At 40.1% G+C, this 21,679-nt stretch overlaps 1 long non-coding RNA gene across 1 annotated transcript in view; it reads right to left on the bottom strand.

The window, feature by feature from the left end:
- LOC138981310 (uncharacterized) overlaps positions 1 to 19,973 on the bottom strand; it is a 200,707-nt gene extending 180,734 nt beyond the window's left edge. Inside the window, exon 1 of the long non-coding RNA XR_011460608.1 lies at positions 19,752 to 19,973. This is a non-coding gene — a long non-coding RNA (uncharacterized lncRNA). The remainder of the gene's footprint in view (positions 1 to 19,751) is intronic.
- Between the last annotated feature and the right edge of the window lie 1,706 nt (positions 19,974 to 21,679).

The following is a 21,679-nucleotide window of genomic DNA, read 5'->3' as shown; positions in this document are numbered from 1 at the left end:
AACTCAGACTCAGACTCAGACTCAGAACTTTATTACAAAAGGATAAAGGTTTTAGGCAAAGCCTATTCTTCCAACCTGTCCTTTATACAACACATAAAGACAGACGCACATTACAAATATAAATTCAATCATATAAAATACAGAAATACATTGTACAGAATGCAACACAATGTGCATTTAAGGAATTACATAAGGAGAACTCAAAAAATTACAAAATTACATTGACATAGTTATACCTTTCATTTGGGAATAAGTTGCTCCGATCAGCTACACATCCGTTAACATTAGTACAAAATGTTTAACAAAATAACAATCGAACAAGACATTTCATTCACGAATGATGTGTGAACGTGACTGTCTCTTAAACATTTTCACTGAAGTTGCATTTCTTATCTGTTGGGGTAAGGAGTTCCAGAGAAACGCTCCCGAGAAGGCTAAACTCGATTTGTAGAGGTCTATGCGAGGTATAGGAGGGATGATTTTTTGGGACCCATATCTTTTTGTGGCATGTTTGAAATGTGATTGCAAATATTTAGGACAGTCGTCATTTAGAATTTTATACATGAACACAGCCTTGTTTAACGTCAACTGATCTTTCAAGGGGAGGACATTCAAGAGCTTTAGTTTATCATCCGTGGACCTATTCAAATCATGCAGAATAAGTTTTGCAGCTCGGCGATGCAGGGAATTGAGTCTTTTTAAATGAACATCACTGCAGTTATCCCAAAGTGTCGATGCGAAGTTTATATGAGGCATTATGTGGGCGTAATAGAACATTTTGAGTGCTGCAGAATCAGCGTAATGCCTTAATTTTGATAACAGGTACAAATTTTTTGATACTAGTTTGCAAATATTACTCAAATGAGTTTGCCATTTCAACTCTTGATCAATGGTAACACCCAATAATCTATGTTCCCTAACTTGCTGCACTTGAGTTGAACCAACTGACAGTTGTAATTGTAAAGGACTTAATTGGTGTTTTTGTCTCGTGGTTATCACCATACTCTTTGTTTTAATCGGATGAATGATCATTGCATTAGAAACGCACCACTCAGTGATTTCAGCCACACTTGTTTGAAGAGAAGAGTTGACGGATTCCAAAGATTTTTGACTGGTGTGAACAGAAGAGTCATCGGCGAAGAACTCACATCTAACTTTTTCATCGGACACATGAAGGGGTAAATCATTTATATAAATACAGAACAAGATAGGTCCTAATACAGACCCTTGAGGGACACCACTTCTGACAAACTCATTTGACGAAGTTTTACAGTTAATGGATACATACTGTTTCCGTTTTGAAAGATAAGATTCAAAAAAGGCACAGGCTGAGTCGTCTTTTAAATAGCACTTTAATTTCTTTAGTAGAAGTGAGTGATCTACTAGGTCAAAGGCTTTCTTAAAGTCCAAAAACAACGCTCCCGTTATGTCTGCTTTGTTTATTGCTGACAGCCAAGTCTCGCATAAAGAGCTTAAGGCGGTGTGGCAGGAATGCTTAGAGCGGAATCCAGACTGAAAAGGATGAAACAGATTCATTTGTTCCATATATGCCAGTAGGTGTTTTTGTATGTGCTTTTCTAAGGGTTTAGATAGAACAGGTAAGAGGGAAATAGGTCTAAAGTTGTTTGGGTCTGTAAGATCCTTATTTTTTGGAAGGGGTAATACTTTTGCACACTTTAAAATAGAAGGGAACACGTTTTGTTGTATGCTTAGGTTATAAACATAAGTTAGGGAATCGACAATGTAAGGTAAAGCAAGTTTTAGCAACTTGACTGGAATCTTGTCTGGACCCATTGACTTCTTATTCGCCATTTGTTCTACCAGTTTTCCTACTTCGTGCACTGAGATTGGAGGAATAGAAAACGTGTCAGTTTGAGTCAACTTTTGTCCACAGAATGTTTTTAATTTTTCAAAACAATCATCCGTATCAAGGGAATCATTGTGATTGAGACAAGATTTTAGGTTGTCTGCTAGCGAAATGAAGTGTTTGTTAAAATCATTTGGAGATATTTGTGAATGAGTATTGGTTGATCCCTTCCTAGATTTATCAAGAATTTCATTCACTGCTCGCCAGATTGTAGCTGTATCCCTTTTTTCAGAAATCAGTTTATTAAAATATTCTGCCTTTGCTTGTCTCACTGTGTCTAAAACTTTATTTTTTTGCAGTTTATACTCTGTTTTCATGTTGCGCTCTTTAAAATAATCACGCATCGCCATAGCCTCGATAATGTCTGAGGTTAACCAAGGGGGGAGTTGGGGATGTTTCACTCTATGCTGACGTAGTGGTGCGTGTTTATCAATTATTGAACACAAAATAAGGTGAAAAATATTGCAAGCGCCCTCTGCGTCACTGCAATTGAATACGCTATAAAATGGGGCTTGGTTAAGGTCAAAGAAAAAGGCAGATTCATCAAAATACTTGAAACTTCTGTATTTGATTGTTGTGTGGCCTTTATGACATGATTTTGGCAATCTAAGAGAAATCGAGCAAAAAACAGAATGATGGTCACTAAAACTGGAATGCACTACTTGCGCATTTGCAACGATATTCTTACTATCAGTGTAAATATGATCAATCAGGGTTGATGAAGTATTTGTTTCTCTTGTAGGGGTTTTAACCAGCTGATGAAGACCAAACAGAGCAGTGGTTGAGCACCACGTTGTTTGAGGCCTGAGTAGGTTAATGTTAAAATCGCCAAGCAATACAACATTCTCGTCACGAGCCTTCACTCTGTCCATCATAGAAACAAAATCATCAATCCACCTTGACGTTTCAGCAGGGTTACGATACACATAGCCAATAAGCAAGGGAGAGGATTTGTCATGTTTTAGTTCCAACCACATACATTCAATATTTTCATCTTCAAGATCAGTTCTATGTTTGACAATCCCAGCAATGGACTGATGAACATAAACAGCGATGCCTGTTTGGCCTACTCGTGCATTGTCCCGTCGTAAAACCGAATAATTCGGAATAATAACAAAGCTGTCTGAGATACGCAAATCTAGACGCGTTTCACTTACACCGAAGAGCTGTACCAGCTCTGGTTGCTGGTTTAGCAATACACAGACATCGTGTACTTTGTTGACTAAATGATAAATATTTACATGCCCTATACGGAGAACAGTGTTGGATGTTGTTGACATTAGGACGAAGTGCAATATTGTAACAAACAGCAGTAGATAATAAAGCAAGGAAAATCCGGAAATATGAGTATCCGGAGCAGTCAAAACAACAGTTCTAGTATATCATAAACGCACAAGGATTTCTCCAAGTAAATGTCAAGATTCCCACAACACGAATTATAGTTGCTATTTAGAACAGGATGATACAGGATGAGATAGCAGCACACAAAGGTATGCAATCAAAAATAAAGAAACAAATTGTTGCTTAAAAATGAAGGGTGACCGAACAAAAGGTAAAGCAAATCCCACAACAAACAATGGGATACTAGATAATATAAGCTTAAATGCAAGATGAACAAAACGTTCACAGAAATTAAGGAGACCAGCCGCTTTCTTTGCGGATGAAAATAAGCCAATGGCTTCAGGGCACGACACATACAATGCCGTCACTATAGCGTGACCGACCTGAGGCACGTATAAGAAGCGAGCACGTCCAAGTCAGGTCACGAATTTAGCTGTAGAACACAGTTAACAAAGTTAGTTTGAAGATTCCTCAATATGATGAAGGCAGCGCGATTATGCTCACACACAATGCAGGGCTGGTACACAGTTGAAGATCTATCCTTAAAGACACAGTCCACAGAGAGAGAGAGAGAGAGAGAGAGAGAGAGAGAGAGAGAGAGAGAGAGAGAGAGAGAGAGAGAGAGAGAGAGAGAGAGAGAGAGAGAGAGAGAGAGAGAGAGAGAGAGAGAGAGAGAGAGAGAGAGAGAGAGTTAATACAAAACCCACGTAACATCCCTCGGCAAATTCCCAGGGACCATAATTAAAGAGAAATCATTTGTATTGCCATCGACTGAATCAAATGACAAGCTCAAGCCAATAGTCTCCAAGGAATCCTCTAATTGAATGTCGACACGATGACGTTAGAATGAAATGATCGATGAATTGGCTTTTAATATGTTTGGGCGCGAAGCACATGGAAGGGTCATTCTCTGGTCAACACAAATGACTGTCCAGCCTGCATTGGAATGTAGTGCAGTTTATGCATGTCTTCGGCTGATCATTTAACCCCTTCAACTCAAAATGGAGACGAAATGCGTCAACGAAACCAGCAACCATAATTGCTGGATATCCGTTTTACGATTTTAAAAGGATCAAATGATCCTTGTCTGTTTCCAAAATCGAGATATTGGACAATTATCCGAACGACTTCTCGTACGTTTTATCGTATTTAAAGATATAACAACAACAACAACAACAACAACAACAACAACAACAACAACAACAACAACAACAACAACAACAACAACAACAACAACAACAGAGTGCGTATAAAGGATGAAGAAACGAACGAAAGAAAAAATAAAACAAACAAACTACAAAGACCGTACAAAAATGAACCGGAAAAAAAGAGAAACAAGTCGCGTAAGGCGAAATTAGGCTACTACATTTAGTCAAGCTGTCGAACTCACGGAATGAAACTGAACGCACTGTATTTTTTCACCAAGACAGTACAGCTTCGTCAATCCCCGCGTGAAGGAAATCGCTCACCTCCCACGTGCAAAACGCACTGAAATTAACACGCCAGAATAGCGCGGTAGCGTATTGTGCTAAGCAGGAAAGCGTGCTTTTCTGTATTCTTGTTAATTTTCTGAGCTTGTTTTGTATACAACCTATCATATCTATATGTTTTTGGAATCAGGAAATGATAAAGAATAAGATGAAATCAATTTTGGATCGATTTCTTAAATTTTAATCGTAAGACTAATTAATCTATTTTCGTTAATTGTGATCACATTTTAAGAGTAAACATGACATATGCATAGATTTTTATATTCAGAATGTGATGAAGAATACGATGCAATCAACTTTAAATCTGTTTGCAAAAAATCGATTTTAATGACAACTTTAAATGAGCAAACTCATTAATTAATTTTTAAGCCTCCAAGCTAAAATGCAATACCAAAGTCCGGGCTTCATCGAATATTACTTGACCAAAATTTCAACCAATTTGGTTGAAAAATGAGAGCGTGACAGTGCCGCCTCAACTTTCACGAAAAGCTGGATATGACGTCTTCAAAGATATTTATCAAAAACATGAAAAACATGTCTGGAGATACCATACTCAGGATCTCTCATGTCAAGTTTTATGAAGATCGGTCTAGTAGTTTTCTCTGAATCGCTCCACACACACACAAACACACATACACACATACACCACGACCCTCGTCCCGATTCCCACCTCTACGTTAAAACATTTAGTCAAAACTTGACTAAATGTAAAAAAACCAAAAAAACAGCATGCACTAGTATCATGATAATTTGTCAAAGTAATGTATTTATAGGAAAACAACGACCAATAAATCGAGAGAAAGATGGCCTTTGACAAATACGAATTCTTGCCCATTAACCGCTCTTTCGAGAGTCGTGTGAGATCGCTGTAAAATCCCTCTGATGGGGGCTCGGTAGCTCGGTCGGTAGAGCACTGGACTCGTGTCACGGGTTCAAATCAGGACTGGACACGGGTCAACGTTATGTGCGGAGTCAGAGACGCTATCCATATCTCACACCCCTGTCGACACTGTGGCACGTAAAAGATATGAGTCGTTCGTTTGGCAGATTGCACCTAAACACGCAAACACCTGGGTGGTACGACTCTTGTCGCGGCTAGCTTTCCACGGTTAGGAAGCGACCCGATTTTCCCAGCCTAAGGCCAAAAAAAAAAATTGTCTGTTTAGGGTAACCCGACCGACCCTATCGATTTGGCGCCGACCCAAAAACTTTTTTTTGATTTCAAAAAAAAAAAGAAAAAAAAGAGGTAAAAATGCTAAAAAGAGACATTTGGCGTTTCATTTACACACACACACACAAAAAAAAAAAAAAAAAAAAAAAAAAAACCCTACCTACCTACCGACCCTACTTTTTTTGGTCATGTTACCCTAAACAGACAATTTTTTTTTTTTGGCCTAATAGGACAATAAAGTAATGAGCAGGAAAAGAAAAAGAAAATTGAATGGACAATATCCCTTTACGCTTTTAGCGGACGTGAGTGATAAAGCCACACACAGGACGATAGCCGCTCACACGGGGAAACCAGGCGAGGTGATAAGGTATACTTGACACCAGTGGACCATGTCCATGACTTGGATACCATCTGCAAGTGTGAGTCGCACAAAGAAGAGACAGCAAGAGGAGATAACCAGCACAGCGAAATGGATTATTCCTTGTTGTTTACGTTTCTGCCAGACATCAGGGGCCGATCATGCGTAGCGATCGATAAGAAATTGATATTGCACGTTTGCGAATTAGTTTAGTGTGCACTTTTACTGTGTTATCTGCGAATGTTTCGTTTTGTCAATTACACGTTCCATAAACTTACCTCTATTATTTATCTTAATTTCCTCTTGTGTTATCACTGACTGTTCGGCTTGGCTTGTGAGTGTTAACCCAAAACTACAATACAAGAAGCAACGTGAAAGTCATTGAAAATACACTTCATGAAGAGAGTTAGCCATGTTGAATACATGATACAGGGGGTGGGGTGGGGGGCGGGAATCTGGACGGTGTAGTCAACTGGCATTTTGCTTCCAATTTAACCTACAATCTCTGATGATCCTTCGGAACGATATGACAGACGGTACAGATCGCTGTGGATTTTCTGCGTCGTTTGGGTCGTTAGACGGGTCACGATTGTTGATTGTCACGTGCAGTGCAAAGGTTTGTTTCTAATCAGAAGATGGTCAAAAGTTTCCAATTTGTTTGGCGTTGCCGTGCGAGTCGAAACGTGCGACTAGGCCGACGAAAATTGCACATTAATGTATTAGAGAACATCGATCTCCTGCATTGAAGTATAAGCATACAGACAGACCGATTCTCTCTGTCTGTCTGTCTGTCTGTCTGTCTGTCTGTCTGTCTGTCTGTCTGTCTGTCTGTCTGTCTGTCTGTCTGTCTGTCTGTCTGTCTGTCTCTCTCTCTCTGTCTCTGTCGCTGTCTCTGTCTCTGTCTCTCTCTCTCTCTCTCTATCTATCTCTCTCTCTCCCCTCCCCTCCCTCTCCCCCCCCCCCCCCCCCCCCCTTGCGTGTTTACAGTTGTAGAACAAGGTATTTGGTTGTAAACCGTTCTCAAGAATAGCTATATTTAGTACGACCAGCATTCATTTCAGCACTGACTGCCATATTCTCATCTTACACGAACATTCCAGCCATCCATCATGTTCTGTATCCCAACATAGCTCCCATCGGTTATAACGAGGATTTCCATGGCTTAATTTAAAGTTCAAGGCAACTTTAACCGTTCTGTTCTGGCTTTTAATACAATGCTGCGTGCCAAAATAAAACGCTATTTGTCATTTGCACCAGCGTTGCTTTATAATATTATTCTGTGGCCTAAAATGAAAGGTAGATTCTTTTTCGAGTAATAAAGAGAGAGATAACCACTAACAGGGTTTCAAGGCTTTGTACATGGAATAAGAGCAGCTTTCTACTTAGATATCTGCTAGCAGTCAACAGCTTGGCTGATTTTTGTCTAGATTGGGATATTATTATTATTAATTTTTTTTGCTGAATTAATTTCACAGGTTTGCATAAGTGTCAATTACGACATTCAGTCAGAAAAAAACCCACCTCCTACTCTACAACGATAAGTGTTTGTACCATAAGTGTTTGTCCCATAAGTGTTTGTACCATAAGTGTTTGTACCATAAGTGTTTGTCTGTCTGTCCACCTAAAAGACCACTGGGTCGCCCGACGTACTGTTAATAAATAAACGTTCTAGTAACCTACAATTCTTGTGTTTTGATTTCTACTCCACAACAGCAGCCAGCTTGCAGATCATTGGTGTCTGAGCAAGTGGACAGATGCTCTAATCCCTGAGAAAACCGGTTGGATCTCGGGTGATTGAGGGCGGTGTCCTCAGCTTGGCGTCCATTTCAGTTCGTGGCGTGAATGTCCGGTCAGTTTAATGCCTTTTGTGCATACGTTATTATGAACAGAATGTAGTTCCTTGATTTTTGTCATGAACACTCCAGGTTATAGGTGATACGTATATTAAAAACAATGGCGGCTTTTGTTTGTCTTTTCAATTTGGTGGGTGTGTATAAATCAATGACACGTTCTCCGGTTGCCATATCATGCTAGTGATGGACTTTGAAATACTTTGATTGAACTTAGCGTAGTTGAAACTAAAGAAATCAGTAATAATAATAATAATAATGGACATTTGCTATAGCGCATAATCATATATATGCTCAATGCGCTTTACATATTAATTTCTGCCGTGTGAGATGGAATTTTTTTACACAATATATCACGCATTCACATCGGCCAGCAAACCTCAAGCCTATTAGGGGAGCATTCACCTTTCACGGCCTTTATTCCAAGTCACACGGGTATTTGGTGGACATTTTTAGGTATGCCTATACAATTTTGCCAGGAAAGACCCTTTTGTCAATCGTGGGATCTTTAACGTGCACACCCCAATGTAGTGTACACGAAGGGACCTCGGTTTTTCGTCTCATCCGAAAGACTAGCACTTGAACCCACCACCTAGGTTAGGAAAGGGGGGAGAAAATTGCTAACGCCGGTACTCATCAACACAAAGACAAAGTCAGCGTAGCACTAAGCATAGACAACCAATTTGTCCAAGTATTCTTGATTCTTTCTCTGCAGAACGAGAAAAAAGAGGGAAAGGACGGTGTCTTTTAACCAGGCCATTATTCGTTTCAAAGTTCTAGCGGGCGTCAACCCATGCTTTTGTTTGTCTAAAAGTTGAGCGCTCTGTCGGCCTGACATCACGCTAACACGCTTTGACTCAATTATGGCTTGGGACGAGATAAACACGAGCGTCAGTGAACAGTCTCGTGGGGCGCCTGGTGTTGGGTTTTCTGCAACACTGTAAATACTTTGTCTACGATTTTTTTTTGTTTTACCCGAAAGAAAATTGTTTTCATACCGCACGCACCGTATGTTGTCAAGTAAAACTGGTTTTTATGTCGAGTTTGAATTACTATGGTATGTAGTGCTATTTACTATTCGCGGAAAGCTTTGCGGCTTTCTTTTACTTTACTTTCAAGATTTGGAAAAGATTCGTTCCAATGTCAACAACCTCAAACACTGTTCTCCGTATAGGGCATGTACATATCTATCATTTAGTCAACAAAGTACACGAAGAGAAACAAATACTTCATCAACCCTGATTGATCGTAATCAAAAAACAAGAAAGGTAGGTTGTTGGAACGTTTGTTATTGACAAAACAATACATTCACAGATATTTTGACCCAACGGTCTTTTAAGTGAACAGACAAACAAATATTCACACACAACTTATCTTGATAGTTCTATCAGTTTACGTCCACTCGTCAGGAAGCCGAACGAATGAATATTTGTTTGTCTGTTCACTTAAAAGACCGTTGGGTCTAAATATCTGTGAATGTATTGTTTTGTCAATAACAAACGTTCCAACAACCTACCTTTCTTGTTTCTTGATTCTGAATTTTGGAACATTGGCAGTCTCTTTGATTTTGGATCTGATTGACCATATTTATACTGATAGTAAGAATATCGTTGCAAATGCGCAAGTAGTGCATTCCAGTTTTAGTGATAATCATTCTGTTTTTTGCTCGATTTCTCTTAGATTGCCAAAATCACCTCATAAAGGCCACACAACAATCAAATACAGAAGTTTCAAGTATTTTGATGAATCGGCCTTTTTCTTTGACCTTAACCAAGCCCCATTTTATAGCGTATTCCATTGCAGTGATGCAGAGGGCGCTTGCAATATTGTTGACGATATTTTGTGTTCCATAATTGATAAACACGCACCACTACGTCAGCATAGAGTGAAACATCCCCAGCTTCCCCCTTGGTTAACCTCAGACATTATCGAGGCTATGCCTAGGCTATGGCGATGCGTGATTATGTTAAAGTTGAAACAGATTCATCAGAGATGTGAGTGTCACAATGTACCTTTTAATGTACTCGTTTATACTATACTAGAATGAATACCCGCTTCGTCGGTGACCTTCTAAAAATAGTAACGGGAATATTCGGCTGAGAGCACGTGTTGAAAATTCTCATCGACCAGGTTGTGTCCGGGGTCTACATGAATATGCCCACCAAATTTGAAGCAGATCCATCGAGAACTTTGGCCGTGCATCGCGAACACACACACAGACAGACACAAGCCGTATATACTAGATGAATACCCGCTTCGCCGGGTAGCCGGCTTCGCCGGGAAGAAGTAGAGCCGAATACCCGGCTGCGCCGGGGACCCGGCTTTGCCGGGTGTACGCCGGATTCGCCGGCGCACGAAGGAAGGGAGATAAACGCGCAAAACACTGGAGAAGATAAGGAAGAGTTGTGGACAGTGACCTTCTAAAAATAGTAACGGGAATATGGATTGACGCCACACGAAGGAAGGGAGATAAACGCAAAACACTGGAGAAGATAAGGAAGAGTTACTGGGAATGGATGTACAGAAAAAAACCATAAAAATCAAAATCGGTTCAGCGCTGCGCGCTAAGAGCACGTGTTGAAAATTCTCATCGACCAGGTTGTGTCCGGGGTCTACCTGAATATGCTCACCAAATTTGAAGCAGATCCATCGACAACTTTGGCCGTGCATCGCGGACACACAGACAGACAGAAAGACACAAGCCGTATATATATATATATATATATATATATGTATAGGTTACAACACGAGTGGTTTTTTATATGGCTTGTATTTCAGTCAAGACCCAGCGGATGAATATCATCGGGAGACACGAGCCTCTGGCGAGTGGCTCTCGAATGATATTCCCGCTGGGTCTTGACTGAAATACAAGCCATATAAAAAACCACGAGTGTTGTAATCTGTATATCCCATTCTACCATCAAACACAAAGTGTAGACTACTAGCGGCACTGTTGCGATCTGTGCAGGGTAAAACTGTTGCCAGCGAGACTTAGCCCTTTTGCAACCTTAAACTAAGTGACCGTCGCTGAAAAAATAAGACGAATGAGTGCATCGATAGGTACGCGGTAACACTACTTTCAGACCATTTAAAAGCTTTAAGTAAAGGTTCATAAGTTGCAAGAAAGTAATGAAGTCGAATAGAAATTAATTTAGTTGAAGCGCACAATTCTTTTGTTTTGCGTTTCAGGTCGGCAGAACGGGCGAAACGGGTTTGGGACCCATTTGGCTTACTCGATTCAGAATCGATTCCACGTTGTTTTTCTCGAACGTGTGTAATTAGGCTTATTGACAGAGAAGCAAATTTTAGGGAACAAATATGTAGGTTTCGATTTAACCATTTGCTCCCTATTTGAAATGTATCTACGTGATAAACTGTTTTGCGAGTGTGTTTGCATGGATGAACTTAAACTGGTATGGGTGTGAGGAAAACGCGACCGACACGTCTGTCACCGCCGATTGATTGCATTTTGAAGGAATATGACTGGATTACGGAAAAATATGTGGACTTACTGCAGAGCCAGGCAAAAGAGTAGACTTGCTCGCAAAACACGTGAAACAGCCGATGTTTGATAGCTGAAGGCGCACACCAAAACACACTACCGACAGATTCTCAAAAGTCGTCTGCTAACGATGCAAGGGGAGGGTACTCGTGTTTTTGTTTTGGTTCGCTAGCATCTGGTTATCTTGTAAGTTGAATGTTGTTTTTTTTTAATTTTTTTTTATTATTATTCTTTTTTCTTTTCCAGACAATATAACATAAGACAGATCACAAACAGTCTACATAGGGTAACGAAAATAGCAAATATCCAGTTGAGGCCATCTCAACCATATCACTTACACACACACATATAAACAGACAGTACAAAAAGGATAGAGAGAAAAGAGAGAGGAAGAAAGAAGAGTGACAGAAGAGAGTAAGGATCAGGGAAAGAAGAGGAAGAGGATAGCGAGCGGTGACCAGGCTAAAAAAAATAAAAAAATAAAAAAAATAAAAAAACATAAAATCATTCAATCGCATGCCTGTACAGATTCCAGTTTCTGTTGAAAGAAGTTAACTCATTGTTAACCAATGCATTGTGCTTCTCTGCCAAAAATCTTTGTTTTAGAGTTAAAACAAGAACCTGAAAATGGGGGCCGGTCGCACGTATTTTAGATGTATAAATGTGGTATTTTGCGATTAGAAGGAACAAATCAAAGGTTTTGTCCGTCACACAGTTTGTTTGGTAGCCACAGATAATAAGTTGCTTATACAGTCTAACATTAGTACAATGTACAAAATTGTCTCGCATCCACTGAAGGAAATCATTCCAAAAGGCCTGTGTTTTTGTACAGTCCCAAAAAAGATGTTCTAGCGTTTCCTCCTGCTGTCCGCAGAAAGTACAAATAGGAGATTCAACAATTTTTCTCAGATGCAAAAAACGCTGGGTGGGTATAATTCTATATATCAGTCTATACTGAAACCATCTGAGACGTACGTCCTCAGTTGTTCTTTTAATTTTTAGAAAAACCTTATTGACATCTACATTACAATTCAGTGCAGCTGTCCACTTTTCAATACATTTCAGAGGATCAGTATTCTTAATCAAATATCCATAGACATGTTTAGAACCACCACTGGCCAAGCACTGCCAGACACATGGGTCACTTACCACAAAGTTATCACAAAAGTCAATTTCTAGCTTACATTGATACTTCTTAACAGCCCGTACTATTCCTTGATATAACAAAAAATTAACAGTCACATTTGGGTATTTTCTGCTAAATTCATCATAGGTCAAAAATCCATCTTCCTTCAGCAAGTGACCAACAGAAACAATACCACAATGTGCCCAGCTTCTAAGAAACAACACCTTCTTGTCTCTGCATATATTGATATTATAAAAAAGACATTCAGATACAAAGTCATGAAAAGAAGATGGAATACATTTGTTACACACTTTTTTATAATGTTTAAAAACATCAACCCAAAAAGGATTGACAATTCTTTGCATCAGTACATTTGCAAACTCGCCCCCACGTTGTTTCACAACTCGGACAGCAGGACATAATGCATAGAGAATTTGTGTAATTTTTCCATCATCATGTAAAACTTTCATTAGCCAGTTTATCTTCAATGACGATAGAAAAACTCTCACGTTAACCATTTTAAGTCCCCCCTCTTCATATGCCTGATACATGGAGGTTCTTTTAATTTTGTCAATTTTCCCGTCCCAAACAAAATTAAACAGTAGTTTCTGTAGATTAGCTAGAAAATCCTCATCTGGGTCCGGCAAATTCATAAATAGGTAGGTAAGTTTGGACAATGCCAAAGTCTTAATGACTGTTATTTTTCCGAAAGGGGTTAAATTCCTTCTGGACCACGAGTTGAAAATTCTCTTAATCTCCACAAACTTGTTTTCATAATTTATTGGAACAATTTCCTCGATGTTTGTCGAAAACCAGATACCCAAAACCCTTAAAACAGTGGGATTCCAAACAAAGTTGTGTTCTGGCATAAACTTAACGTTAGAATTTTTAGAAGTTGAATGTTCGTTTTTTTCGACCTGCATTGCTTTCATAATGAAAGAAACTTTTGCTTATTGCATCTCATACATCAGATCAGTTCTGAGATTCATTTTTGCGTGCAACTGATATGGTTTTCTGAGCCGTGCAATACGATTTTAGAACTTCATACAAATGTGTCACATTGTTCGGCGCGAGGTCAAAGGTCGGGAGGAAAGTAGTCCTTTGCCCAAATCGGAATCTGCACTATCATATATTTTTTGGAGTCCATGATGTATTTATTGAGCTATAAAAATACAACATATATACCCATACTGAAGTAACAGAGACAAAGAAGGGAGCTCATGGGATATATATATATATATAGATAGATGTTAACAATTTGAGGAAACATGACAGTATAGGAGAGAGAGAGGAGAGAGAGAGAGAGAAATATGAGTGTTTAACTTGCATTAATATAAGGAAACCAGAATCATTACATGGTTCACAAGCAACCAACAAAGCACTTGTTTCCCTTCAAATGTGATTCAGTAAATTTGCGAATTTCCTGCCGATCTTGAAATCAGGAAATTCGCAAATTTCCTAGAATTTTTAGGAAATTTGTGAAATCCCTGAGTGAAACAGGAAATTCACAAATTTATTGAAATTTTCAGGGATTTCGCAAATTTCCTGGTTTTGAGAATTTACTGTAACATCTCTCTCTCTCTCTCTCTCTCTCTCTCTCTCTCTCTCTCTCTCTCTCTCTCTCTCTCTCTCTCTCTCTCACACAGTGTCGGCAATAGCAATTAAGTTAAGTGTGCGTGTGTGCGTGCGTGCGTGTGTGTGTGTGTGTGTGTGTGTGTGTGTGTGTGGTCTCTCTCTCTCTCTCTCTCTCTCTCTCTCTCTCTCTCTCTTATCAACCGTGGACCTATTCTCCTTAATGTAGTAAACGTTTCTGTTCTTTCGATCTCCATCGCCGGACAAACTATGGCGATGCGTGATTATGTTAAAGATGAAACAGATTCATCAGAGATGTGAGTGTCACAATGTACCTATTGTTTGAATAGGTCCACGGATGATAAACTAAAGCTCCTGAATTTCCTCCCCTTGAAAGATCAGTTGACGTTAAACAAGGCTGTGTTCATGTATAACATTCCAGGGTTCGACACTAGCGGGGGCGGGGGGCGGAACGCCCCAGAGTTTTGTGTTCCGCCCCAAACATTGCCGAAGCTTGGGGCCCACTCCGCCCCAGGATAAATTCCAACAATGACAAACCGAAAATTCTAATGCCAGAGCCAATCACTAAAAATCGCCAGTCAAAGTCGTCACTGAAATTTGCGTTACGATCAATGCCGCGGTCAAGAAAAACAAACATTGAAATCGTCGAAGGACAATGCCACAAGGGAAATAACTCCCAGATTGCGCTCTTTAGCGTGAGAGATAAGTATCGCCTTCAAATGCCAAACGCAAAATGTGGCGACACATCCCTGGAGTAAAAAGACATGGAAATGAAGATGAAGAACAGGGTGGAGAGAAACGAAAAAAGGAGACCGATGCAGCCAAAAGCGCGAAGAGCTGTCGTAATTTCAATGTCAAATGGTTGAAAGAATTTCCCTGGCTTCAGTACGATGAAGAAAAACAGACAATGCATTGCCGCACGTGAATACTGAGAGTGGGCCCCAGATTTTTGTTTTCCGCCCCAGCAATTTCCATCTGTGGGGCCAGTGTGGCCCCAGGCCAAATAAGTTAGTGTCGACCCCTGCATTCTAAATGACGACTGTCCTAAATATTTGCAATCACATTTCAAACATGCCACAAAAAGATATGGGTCCCAAAAAATCATCCCTCCTATACCTCGCATAGACCTCTACAAATCGAGCTTAGCCTTCTCGGGAGCGTTTCTCTGGAACTCCTTCCCCCAACAGATAAGAAATGCAACTTCAGTGAAAATGTTTAAGAGACAGTCACGTTCACACATCATTCGTGAATGAAATGTCTTGCTCGATTATTTTGTGAAACATTTTGTACTAGTGTTAACGGATGTGTAGCTGATCGAAGCAACTTTATTCCCAAATGAAAGGTATAACTATGTCAATGTAATGTTGTAATTTTTGAGTTCTCCTTATGTAATTCCTTAAATGCACATTGTGTTGCATTCCATACAATGTATTTCTGTATTTTATATGATTGAATTTATATTTTTTTATGTGCGTCTGTCTTTATGTGTTGTATAAAGGACAGGTTGGAAGAATAGGCTTTGCCTAAAACCTTTATCCTTTTGTAATAAAGTTCTGAGTCAGAGTCTGAGTCTGAGTCTGAGTCTCTCTCTCTCCCTCTCTCTCTCACACAGTGTCAATGACAGTATAACAGAAAAGAACACGAGCCACACACAGGGTGGACGGTTTGTGAGCATATCCTCAGGAAATACTTGTTCTCGTGTGCCCGTATTATCAATCAAACAAATGGCCTTAGTGATTGAAACTCACAAACAATACCAAATTCAAACTTTTAGTTTAAGCTTTCATTTTGCTGATTGCAGAGGAACAGTCAGCATGGACGGCAAGCATCGTGCGCTTTGATGAAAAAATGAAAAATGAACAGTTTTCCAAGTACACATTGCCCAACGCAGACGACTACCGGTACATGGCCAATGTCTTGTCCGGCGATGGAGATCGCAAGAACAGAAACGTTTACTACATTAAGGAGAAGTTTGATCTGGTTGAAGTTGCTGGGATGAAGAAAGTGATCAAAGTAAGAGCTCTCTCTCTCCCTCTCTCTGTTTCTCTGTGTATCTCTCTGTCTGTCTCTCTGTCTGTCTCTCTCTCTGTCTCTCTGTCTGTCTCTCTGAATCTGTCTCTCTATATATATATATATATCTCTCTCTCTCTCTCTCTCTCTCTCTCTCTCTCTCTCTCTCTCTCTCTCTCTCTCTCTCTCTCTCTCTCTCTCTCTCTCAATTCACGAAGATTGTTTTTTTTCTCTCAACCTTTTACGTGCTTAAGCTTGTTCGAAACTTGTGTTCCTTTTGCATTGACAATCAAGTTTGTTTGTGTGACGTGTTTGTTAATGTGTCATTTTGTGTTGATCTCTCTTTCTCTCTCACACACACACCCCCCCCCCACACACACACACACACACACACACACACACACAAATGCAACTGAAATTAATTATAATGATATTGTGCAGATACGGAAACTCCCCAGTACATCGTCACCCAAAATGAGCTATTCGACGTCCTGCTTGAGGCACATGTCAGCACTGGGCACGTACGGAGGCGAGAAAAAAACCAAGATAAGTACGCGAACATTTCCGGTAAAATGATTAACTGTTTTGTGTCGGCCTGTGAAACCTGCCAACGAAAAAAGGCAAATCCAAGCAAAGGCCTGGTTGTGAAACCTGTCAGGTCAAAGTCTTTCTGCGACCGAGGCCAGGTGGACCTTATCAACATGGAGTCATCCCCTGACGGCGGCTTCGTGCACATTCTTAATTACCAGGACCATTTCTCAAACTTCCTGGTCCTACGACCGCTGAAAAGCAAAAGAGCGGCAGAAGTTGCATACAACTTAATTGACATTTTCACAATGATTGGCGCTCCGTGTATCCTCCAAAGCGACAATGGTCGATAATTTGTTGCTTCAGTGGTTGACGAACTCAAAAACATGTGGCAAAACCTTCGCATTGTACATGGGCGGGCTCGACATCCCCAGAGCCAGGGTTCAGTAGAGCGATCGAACGCAGATGTGAAGCAAATGCTGATAGCATGGACCATCGACAACGGCACCAGTAACTGGTCTGAAGGGCTCCGCTTTGTCCAGCTACAAAAGAATTCATCCCCACACAGAAATCTGCAGAACAAAACTCCATACGAGGTGTTGTTTGGGGAAAACCGAGATTGGGTCTGCAGAAGACCTTTCTGCCTAAAGAAGTTGCAGACGTGCTGACGACAGACGAAGAGCTGGAATCTGCCAAACGAGAGATGACAGGGACCGAGGAAGTTGATGACGAGGCCATGGCCGTACCAGAGATGACAGGGCCAGAGGGAGTTACAGACGAAGCCATGGCCATACCAGAGTTGACAGGGGCGGCAGAACCCGTTGCTCAAGACGTTATGGCAGTAGACAAAGAAGAAGATGTGGCTGCCAGTGCAGATTTAGAGACTGAAGATGAGGAATCAGCACAATCCGATTGTTCCCAGGCAGATCCCAGATCTCAAGAAGAAGAGAATGGCAATACATCTGATGACCCCACAAATGTTGAACACATGAAGAAGATAAGGGCGTGCCGAGCGGAGGCTTCATTTGGCCAAGAAAAAAGTAGCGCTCAAATTCTGTCTTCAAGCAATGCCACACAACCCTCCCTGAACGTCGGGGACTGTGTCCTACTTTCAGTGTCTGAGTTTGACAGGGGTCGACTCGACGACAAAAATATCCCCGGAGTCGTGTCTAAAATCACAGAACACGGGGCGTACAGGATCGCTACAAAGCACGGTGTCGTCAATACTGCTTATTCCAGAAACCAGTTACAGAAGGCAGATTGTCATATCCTAAAGCTTCAAGATACAAACCCAGCCGTTTCTTTTTTTTTTAGAAAAATCGCTAACTAAGCATTCTGCCCATGGTGGTCAGGGATATATGCAAAATGCGCCTGTCAGACATCCTGCAGCTCCAAGAGATGCGCTTGTAGAAAAAGCGGCACTCTCTGCCACAGTCACTGCCACCCAAAAAACAGTCAATGTAAAAACAAATAAAAGTTACTACCTAACTGCATGTCAGCCAAACTAGAATCTGCGTTTTTGGTACTGAAAGATGAAAATAGCGACTTAACTTGTATTGTTGAGGAGCGTTCTTTTTCACAATTATTATGCTAATTCTTCATGTTCATCTATTTGTTCATCTTTTCCTATTATCGTTCTCTTGTTTCGAAAATAAATGTTTGCCTCGTTTGCATCACTAGTATACTGTGTGTGTGTGTGTGTGTGTGTGTGTGTGTGTGTGTGTGTGTGTGTGTGTGTGTGTGTGTGTGTGTGTGTGTTAAAAGGTATATTATCCAAGTCATGGTCAGTATCGACGACAAAACACACACACACACACACACACACACACACACACACACACACACACACACACACACACACACACACACACACGCAAACAAACATACACACTAAACTCACTATTGCCGATTTCGCGTAATGGGCAACTTGCCCGATTTCGCGCAAATTGACCAAATGTTTTAATATCTCTTCACGCGACCTGTTTTTATTTTTACTCGTATTTAAAAAAAAGAAAAAATTCGTTGCCATATTGCAGTCATAGATGACGAAAAAGAAGAAAAGCAAGAACAACACACGGAAGAATAACAACAACAAAAAGAAAGAGAACAATTTGCGAGAGCTGTTTGAAAACCAAGCCATACGAGCACACGCAAGCATCCTCAATAATGTAATCTTGAATTGTCGTTCAGCCAGCACAAACAGAAAACACCAGTCCTGCAATTAATGTTGATTGTGCCTGTACTCAGTTCAAACATCTCTAAGCCGAGCGAGTCGTGGTAGATCAATTTGACAATCCTCCTTCGTCTACTGTTAGTTCTGAAGAACCAAGATCAAGTGCACATGCACTTCTATATTACAGATCGCGGTTTGACGTCAGAATGAGGCCAACGTCAGGATTTGTGCAAAAACTCCTTTGCGGTGAATTTGGCAAGTGCTTTTTCTCTTGCAATCTTTTTTTTTTATAGCTTAAGCAGCTAGGCGGCTTCTCTGTAATTCCATTTTGCTTGTGAAAAAAACTCCCATCATCAAATCTTTCACATAAAAAGCGCTCTTCAACGCGCACTGTTTGTGCGAATGGACATTCTGAAATGAGTAGTCACTGTTCAAAGTGCTAATACAGTGGGTTTTTTATGGCTTCTCTGTACTTTTAAAAGTACAAATTATAAAGTTTTAGAACCTTCTTTTTACAGTGATAGACCTGACTGTAACTAGTTTTAAGCATGGAAGTTACCATGTCAACTGAAAAGGGAAACAAAGCATTTCTTTCTTTATTTGGTGTTTAACGTCGTTTTCAACCGTTCAAGGTTATATCGTGATGGGGAAAGGGGGGGGAGGGGATGGGATAGAGCCACTTGTCAATTGTTTCTTGTTCACAAAAGCACTAATAAAAAAAAATGCTCCAGGGGCTTGCAACGTAGTACAATATATGACCTTACTGGGAGAATGCAAGATTCCAGTACAAAGGACTTAACATTTCTTACATAGGGCCTACTGCTTGACTAAAATCTTTACAAACATTGACTATATTCTATACAAGAAACACTTAACAAGGGTAAAAGGAGAAACAGAATCCGTTAGTCGCCTCTTACGACATTCTGGGGAGCATCAGGTAAATTCTTCCCCCTAACCCGCGGAGGGTGAAACAAAGCATCGTTCTCGAATAGCATCAAAATGCCGAAGAGACGACAAGCAATAACAACCAACCAACCAACCAACCAACCAAACAACCAAACAACCAACCAACCATTAATGTTCTTTTATTTTGCACGTTTAAAGCTCCCCTCGTCAAATCTGTCAGAGCTACTCAACGCTGCATGAATGAAGGTTGGTTGGTCGGTTGGTTGTTGCCAATTAAGGCTATGTGTGGCACTAAAATTAAACTTGGAGATTACATGGAATAACCTAGTTTTCTTGGTAGTTATTGAAGTGACTTATAGCAATGAATACAAAATGTGTAAATATTAATGGATGCAGATCGCCGTTGCAATTGAAACAGCCGCCATATTGGATTTCTAGGAAACGGTTTTACAGCGACATCATACATCAGAAATGCATGATATTTGGCACAAAGATACACATGACAGTCATATTATGAGTTATTTCTAATAATTATGCTGACTGTTAGCAAAGGATAACAGGCATGTCGAGAAAAAAGATATCAAGCATGAGCCTTTTAGGCGAATGCTGATATCGTTTGTGAGACATGACTGTTGTCATTTGCTAACAGTCCGCATATTAGAAATAACGGTTTTATTACCGTTTAATTCGACCAAAACAAATTTCGAAGCGACCCCGCGAATTAGACAGAACAGTCGCAATGGCAACTTGAGCGCTCCTACCTGATTATGCCTGTCAGTCAAAGAATTCTCGTGACCTGGGTCAGCCAATCAGAGTAATACTCCTGACGTGATGAATATTCACAGATCAAATGCGTTTGACACACAACAATCTCACAAGATAAACCATGTTCAACATGCGCTTCGGTTGCTTCGCTTTTTCCTGATGGTTGAATAGAGAGCGACAGATTTAGAACCGACTCAAGACGGATGGAAAATGACGTAAAGATACATTTGACGTAACGCGAGTGACGCAATTTCACTTGATTTTCCGAACTTAGGTAATTTAGATTTCAAGTGAGCGGGTCGGCATTTCACACTCAGAGGATGGGCGGTACCTTGCTGTTCCGTAAAGCACCCACCGACAAAACTCGCTTATCGGTATTGTTTTAGATAAAGAGAGTATTATCTGACAGCATTTGAAGTGTCATTCTGTAGAACAAATCACGCTGATATTGTTGATTTACATTTTTACTTTGTTTTGTCAATTTTTAGCTTGATATACAAAAAGGGTCCCTGCCTGAACGTTATAAGATTTAACAGGTCACCTAGAATCCGTCCTGATTGGTCAAAAACCCATATGGGGCACTGAATTGGTAATAAAGAACGATATTTTTTACTAAAGACTACAGTTTAATTTATATTATATTTTTGTAATAAGGATTAATGAATTTCTAACCACATATTCATTAATCCGTATTTCAAAAATTAATATAAATTCAACTGTAGTCTTTTCTCAAAAATTCGTTTTAAATGAGTGTAGATAAAAGTCATGTGTATCTTTGTGCCAAATATTAAGCATTTCTGTTGTATGATGTTGCTGTAAAACTGTTTCATAGAAATCCAATATGGCGCCATTTAAGCCAGTGTATAAAGTCAATGTCCTGATACACCATCAAACATACATTACAAAAAATTCTTCCACTAACTAAGTAATAAAACATGAATAAAATAGGTAGTGAAAACAAGGAAATACCAGCTGAATACCCTTAATCAAACAAAACAT

The sequence above is a fragment of the Littorina saxatilis genome, linkage group LG12, assembly GCF_037325665.1.
Source record: "Littorina saxatilis isolate snail1 linkage group LG12, US_GU_Lsax_2.0, whole genome shotgun sequence".
Lineage (NCBI taxonomy): Eukaryota > Metazoa > Mollusca > Gastropoda > Littorinimorpha > Littorinidae > Littorina > Littorina saxatilis.
The sequence above is the reverse complement of the archived record's forward strand: the minus strand, read 5'-3'. Positions and strand labels throughout refer to the sequence as shown.